This window comes from Macaca mulatta, chromosome 12, assembly GCF_049350105.2.
Source record: "Macaca mulatta isolate MMU2019108-1 chromosome 12, T2T-MMU8v2.0, whole genome shotgun sequence".
NCBI classification, from domain to species: domain Eukaryota; kingdom Metazoa; phylum Chordata; class Mammalia; order Primates; family Cercopithecidae; genus Macaca; species Macaca mulatta.
In genome coordinates, this window is record NC_133417.1 from 109016316 (window position 1) to 109023285 (window position 6970).

The 6970-nt window shown below is 41.5% G+C and overlaps 1 pseudogene; it reads right to left on the reverse strand.

Annotated features, from left to right (window-relative positions):
- Positions 1-5038: 5038 nt before the first annotated feature.
- On the reverse strand, positions 5039-5875 carry LOC705556 (nucleophosmin-like; annotated as a pseudogene).
- Between the last annotated feature and the right edge of the window lie 1095 nt (positions 5876-6970).

Below are 6970 nucleotides of genomic sequence, written 5' to 3' on the forward strand. Positions count from 1 at the left end.
TTATTGTGTCAATCCTCTTTACCATTAGCAATGTTTAGGATTACCTGAAACTGTAAAACTCCTAGAAGAACACATAAAAAAACAGCTTGTTGACATTGGTCTTGGTTTTGATTTCTTGGATATGACTGCAAAAGCATAGGCAACAAATGCAAAAAATAGACAAGTGGGACCACATCAAGTTACAAATCTTCACAGCAAAGGAAACAACAGAATGAAAAGGTAACAAAAAGAATGAGAGAAAATATTTTTAAACCATATATATCTGCCAAGAAGTTAATTTCCAAGATATATATGAAACTCTTTTTTTTTTTTTTTTTTTTTTTTGAGACAGAGTGTCGCTCTTTTGCCCCGGCTGGAGTGCAGTGGCGTGATCTCGGCTCACTGCAACCTCCACCTCCTGGGTTCATGCCATTCTCCTGCCTCAGCCTCCCTAGTAGCTGGGACTACAGGCGCCCGCCACCGCACCCAGCTAATTTTTTGTATTTTTAGTAGAGACAGGGTTTTGACATGTTAGCCAGGATGGTCTCCATCTCCTGACCTCGTGACCACCTGCCTCAGCCTCCCAAAGTGCTGGGATTACAGGCGTGAGCCACCACACCCAGCCAGAAACTCTTACAATTCAACAACAACAACAAAAAGGCAAAAGATTTGAGCAGACATTTCTTTAAAGAAGACATGCAAATTGCCAACAAGTATATGAAAAGATGCTCAACATCATTAATTATGAGGGAAATACAAATCAAAATTACAATGAGATATCACTTCACACCTGTAAGAATGGTTATTATTTTTAAAAAGTGTTGATGGGAATATGAAATGGTGCAGACACCATAGAAAACAGTATGGAGAACACTTCAAACATTAAAAATAGAACCAGATGATCCAGCAATCCTACTTCTGGGTTTACAACCAAAATAATTGAAATCAAGATCTTGAGGTGATCATAGCACTCCCACTTTCATTGCAGTTTTTTTTTTTTCCACCATAACCAAGATACAGAAACAACACAAATATCCATGAACAGATGAACGGATAAAGGAAATGTGGTATATACATACAATAGAATACAATTCAGCCTTAAAAAAAGAAGGAAATCCTGTCATTTGTGACATGGTTGAACCTGGAGGACAGTATGCTAAGTGAAATAAACCAGTCACAGAAGGACAAATCCTGCATGATTCTAGCTGTATAAGGTATTTGTAATAGTCAAACTCATAGAAGCAGAGAATACAATAGTGGTTTAGGGAGTAGGGCATGGGAGAAGTGGGGAGGTGTTGTCAAAGAGTATAAAGTTTTAGTTATGCTAGAGAAGTAAAATCTAGAGATCTGCACAATATTGTGAGTAAACAGTACAGTCTTGTGCACTTAAAAATTGGTTAAGAGTGGCCAGGTGTGGTGACTCACGCCTATAATCCCAGCACTTTGGGAGGCTGAGGCGGGCAGATCATGAGGTCAGGAGATGGAGACCATCCTGGCTAACACAGTGAAACCCCATCTCTACTAAAAATACAAAAATTAGTTGGGCATGGTGACGGGTTCCTGTAGTCCCAGTGAGAGGTGACAACGTGCTAGCAGCCCTCACTCTCGGTGCCTCCTTGGCCTCGGTGTCCACTCTGGTGGTGCTTGAGGAGCCCTTCAGCCCACCACGGCAACTGTGGCAGCCCCTTTCTGGCCTGGCCGAGGCCAGAGCCGCCTCCCTCTGCTTCTGGGGAGGTGTGGAGGGAGAGGTGCTGGCAGGAACCGGGGCTGCATGCAGCGCTCACAGGCCAGTGCGAGTTCTGGCGGGTGCGGGCTTGGCGGGTCCCACACTCAGAGTGGCCAGCCGGCACCGCCGGCCCAGGGCATTGAGGGGCTTAGCACCCAGGCCAGCAGCTGTGGTGGATGCGCCAGGTCCCCCAGCAGTGCCGGCCTTCCGGCGCTGGGCTCGAATTCTTGCCGGGCTTCAGCTGCCTCCCCACGGGGCAGGGCTTGGGACCTGCAGCCAGCCATGCCTGAGCCCCCACCCCCGCGGTGGGTTCTCGCACAGCCCAAGCCTCCCTGGGTGCCACCCCCTGCTCCGTGGCACCTGGTCCCATCAACCACCCAAGGGCTGAGGAGTGCAGGCGTGGCTCGGGACTGGCGGGCAACTCTGCCTGCAGCCCTGGTGCAGGATCCACTAGGTGAAGCCAGCTGGGCTCCTGAGTCTAGTGGGGACTTGGAGAACCTTTATGTCTAGCTAAGGGATTGTAAATACACCAATGAACACTCTGTATCTAGCTCGGGGTTTGTAAATGCACCAATCAGCACTGTGTGTCTAGCTCAGGGTTTGTGAATACACCAATCAGTACTCTGTGTCTAACTCAAGGTTTGTAAATACACCAATCGGTACACTGTATCTAGCTAACCTAGTGGGGACTTGGAGAACTTTTCTGTCTAGCACTCTGTGTCTAGCTAAAGGATTGTAAACGCACCAATCAGCACTCTGTGTCTAACTCAGGGATTGTAAACGCACCAATCAGCTCTCTGTAAAATGGACGAATCAGCAGGATGTGGGTGGGATCAGATAAGGGAATAAAAGCAGGCTGCTGAGCCAACCACTGGCAACTGGCTCGGTTCCCCTTCCACACTGTGGAAGCTTTATTTTTTCGCTCTTTACAATAAATCTTGCTGCTTCGCTCTTTACAAAAAATCTTACTGCTCCTCACTGTTTGGGTCAACGCTGCCTTTAAGAGCTGTAATACTCACTGCGAAGTCTGCAACCTCACTCCTGAAGCCAGCGAGACTGCGAACCCACCAGAAGGAAAAAATGGCGGACACACCATCTTTAAGAACTGTAACACTCCCCGCAAGGGTCCATGGCTTCATTCTTGAAGTCAGTGAGAACAAAAACCCACCAATTTCAGATACACCAGCTACTTGGGAGGCTGAGGCAGGAGAATGCTGTGAACCTGGGAGGCAGAGCTTGCACAGTGAGCCAAGATTGCACCACTGCACTCCAGCCTGGGAGACAGAGAGACTCCGTCTCAAAAATAAAAAGAAAAAAATTGGTTAAGCGGATAGATCTCGTGTGTGTGTTCTGCCAAAACCAAAACAAAACAAAATCAATAAAAACAAAACAAAGGGACACAAGAAAACTTTGGGCAGTGTTGGATGTGTCTATTATCTTGTGATGATATCACAGGTGTTTGCATTTCAAGCTCATCAACTTGCCTGCATTAAATGTGTCTAGTTCTTTGTATATCAATTATACCACAATATAGTTGTTAAAGATTTCCCCACATCATTGCCAGCAGGACTCATTTAATTTTTATTAGTCTGATGGGTATAAAAGAGTATCTCTCCCAGTGCTTTGGAAGGCCGAGGCAGGCAGATCACCTGAGGTCAGGAGTTTGAGACCAGACTGGCCAACCTGGCAAAACCCCATCTCTACTAAAAGTGCAAAAATTAGCTGGGCGTGGTGGTGGGCACCTGTAATCACAGCTACTCAGGAGGCTGAAGCAGAATTGTTTGAACCTGAGAGGCGAAGGTTGCAGTGAGCCAAGACTGGGCCACTGCACTCCAGCCTGGGCCACAAGAGTAAGACTCTTGTCTCAAAAAAAAAAAAAAAAAAAGATGTTTTTTACTTCCTATTTTTCAGGTTACAAATGAACTTAAGTACATTTTATGTTTTTTGGCTTTATATGTTTTCTCTTATGTAAATTCCAGTATAAGCCTTCTATCCATTTTTTTCTGTGTTTTTTTTTTCTCCCTATTTCTCTTTTACTTTAAGGAGTTCTTCATATTTTCTGAATTCTGGTTCTTTGTTATTTATGTGTTACAAGCACATACTTCCATTTTGTGACTTATCTTTACATGACGTTTATGATGTCTTCTTGGCTGAGATAAAATTGATAATTTCTGCTCAAAGTCTTTTCCTTTTAAGTTTGTGTGTTTGGGTTCCATTTAAAAAATCTCTTACCTGAGATCATAAACGTTTTCTTTTAAAGGTTTTTAAGTTTGTCTTTCACATGTAAGTCCACAATCTATTTGACACTGATTATTTTGAAGACAGTATGAAGTTGGGATACACTTTTATTTTTTCCGTGATCTTCATTCCACCATTTTACCGATGTGTAATGTCACCCACATATGGATGTGGATCTATTTATGGACTCTCTATTTTGTTTCAGCTAATTCTATTTTGTTGACCTAAAATTGACTTCCCCTAATAACTATGGCTTTATAATACATCTTGCTTTCTGATGCTCCTCTTTAGGAGTACCTTGGGTATTTGTTTTATGTAAATTTTAGAGTTAACTTACCAAGTTCTATGAAAAATCTTGTTGGTATTAGGATTGGAATTTCATTAACTTTAAAGGTCAATTTGGGGAGAAAGTATTTATATACTTATATATATTTATACGCTAAGTTTTCACATCTAAATACACAGCATACCTCTGCATATATTTAGTGTTCTAAAACTATACCACTTTAAAAAGAATTAAAATAAGGTATATAGAAGTAAATTCGGAAAATATATGCAATAACTTCAAGAAGAAAGTTAAAAAACTTTACTGAAGATACATTTCTTAATATTTTGTTTCTGTTGTATAGTAACACAATTGACTTTTATGTATTGATTTTATATCTAACATTCTTGCCAAACCCTCTTTTTAATTATGATAGTTTTTCCGCATACTCTTTTGGATTTTTTTTTTTTTTTGGTAGATGTGCTTTTCCACTGAAGTATGTTCACTTCGGGTCCTACTTGCTAAGTATTTTTTTTTTAAATACTGAGTTTTATTTCACATGTATATTTTTGTCTCCCCACCATTTCCATGTCTGACCACTGCTGCTACTATGTCCTGTCATAACATTCCATACATACTTAAAACCAAGCAAAGGGTGGAGTTCCATCTTTAAAAACTAAATAGGCATTTTGGACAACACATTCTTGGCAACATTTATCAAACACGGTAGGGAAAGTTCTTACTCTGCATTATAAAAAGGACAGCCAAATATCATTGTTACAGGAATGAAATAAGACTGAAAATTTTAACAAATTGTTTAAACTATTTTCCTAAAGAGATTTCCTCCACTGCCAGAGATCTTGAATAGCCTCCTGCTCAGTCGTACGGAAGCAGTTCTTCACATAATTGATGAACTTGGCTTCCACTCTGGGAAGAGAACCACCTTTTTCTATACTTGCTTGCATTTTTGCTTTAATGTCTTCTACAGAACTAGGTCCTTTCGGTGTTTTAGGATTTTTTTCCTGTTTTTTGAAGGATTCTTGTCCTTTTGATCTTGGTGTTGATGATGGTTTTGAGTTTATTCCATTCCGATTTGACTTTTGTCCATCTTTGGCTGGAGTATCTCAAATAGATTTCTTTACTGGTTCTTTTCTTCAGCTTCCTCTTAAAAATCATCATCTTCATCATCATCATCTTCATCAGCAGCAAGTTTTACTTTTTTCTGTGGAACCTTGCTACCACCTCCAGGGGCAGACCACTTTCCTGATATACTTAAGAGTTTCACATCCTCCTCCTCTTCGTCTTCTGACTCTGCATCTTCCTCCACAGCTACTAAGTGCTGTCCATTAATATGCACTGGCCCTGAACCACACTTCAACCTTAAGACCACTGGTGGTGGGATTTCAAAGCCCCCAAGGGAAACCGCTGGCTGTACAGACATTTTCAAAGCTGCTAGTGTTACTTTAATTAGACTGCCTTCCGTAATTCATTGCCTCTGCTTCAACAATGTGCAATTCATCCTTTGCACCAGCCCCTAAAGATAACTGGTGCTCATTTTCATCATTATCCACCTTAAAGTGATCATCTTTGTTGGGCTTTAGTTCACAACTGAAAAGATAGTTCCAGGGCCTCAGGAGGCTCATGTCCATGTCCATTGAATCTTCCATCAGGTGGCAGCATGCACTTAGGTGGGAGAAAAGGCAGACGGAGACAAACGACCACTGCTCAAGAGAAGAGCCGCTCAGGACGGAATCACATCAGTTTGCTAAGTAGTTTTTAAAAATAACAAATGAACACTGAGCTAAAACAAGTATTTTTTCATCTTTTCATTTTAAAAGCTAATCTTACGGCTTTTCTAATTTTGATCTATTAACATGGTTGTGATGGCCATGCAAACACGTTAATCAGACATCCTGATGCAGGGAACACAATTGCCTGATGACCCCAGCTGCTACCCTACTGGAAAGCACTTTGTTCACACCGAAGCCAAACTTCCTGTGGGCTGCTCCCAGCCATTGGCTAACCAGGGTGAAAGTACTAATGCAGGACTATTTCCACAAGACACAGGAGTCCCTCGTGGGCAACTTTGGCTTGTGAACGCCACATTGGTATGTTTAATGTGCTATTATTTATTGTCAGGTATATAGTTGTTTGTTCTTATGCACCGAATAGTACCACTGGACTTTTGTTGGAAGTCTCAATCTCCTAAAATAAACAATTTATATGTGTTTTCTCTTTTAAAAAACAGAGTTATTGATGATCCAATCCTCCAGGATACCGAGGATAGAAAGAGAAGAACCATGTCTCTGAAACAATTGATCAGTAATGAATATATAGTTGCTGTGAAAGGTAAGCCAACATTGGGGGAAAAAGTGATTATACCCATTTTACAGGCCATAGAATAGTCACTGAGGCCAACATTGGGTTTGTCCTACATATGAAAACTGATTTCAAAATGCTTTTTGGGGTTTTCTCATGGCCGGAGACTCCAAAAGGATAGATGATACAAAGTGGATGGGCATTTCTTAAAATGAAATCTTGAGAATGTGTTGAAAATGATTACAGTGAGGAAGAAGTGGAAACAACTAACAGAGACAGCGAAGTGGTCGAGGAGCTTACTGGCGAACTCAGAGTTTAAAAGGACACATCCGAGCAATGGAAGATGAGAAAGCAGCCAAATGTCACTGAGTCATCAGTTCTTACATTTTTTCTCATGGTGTTTTCTCTTTTTCCACTATCTCTGTTTGAGAAAGAAAGCGACC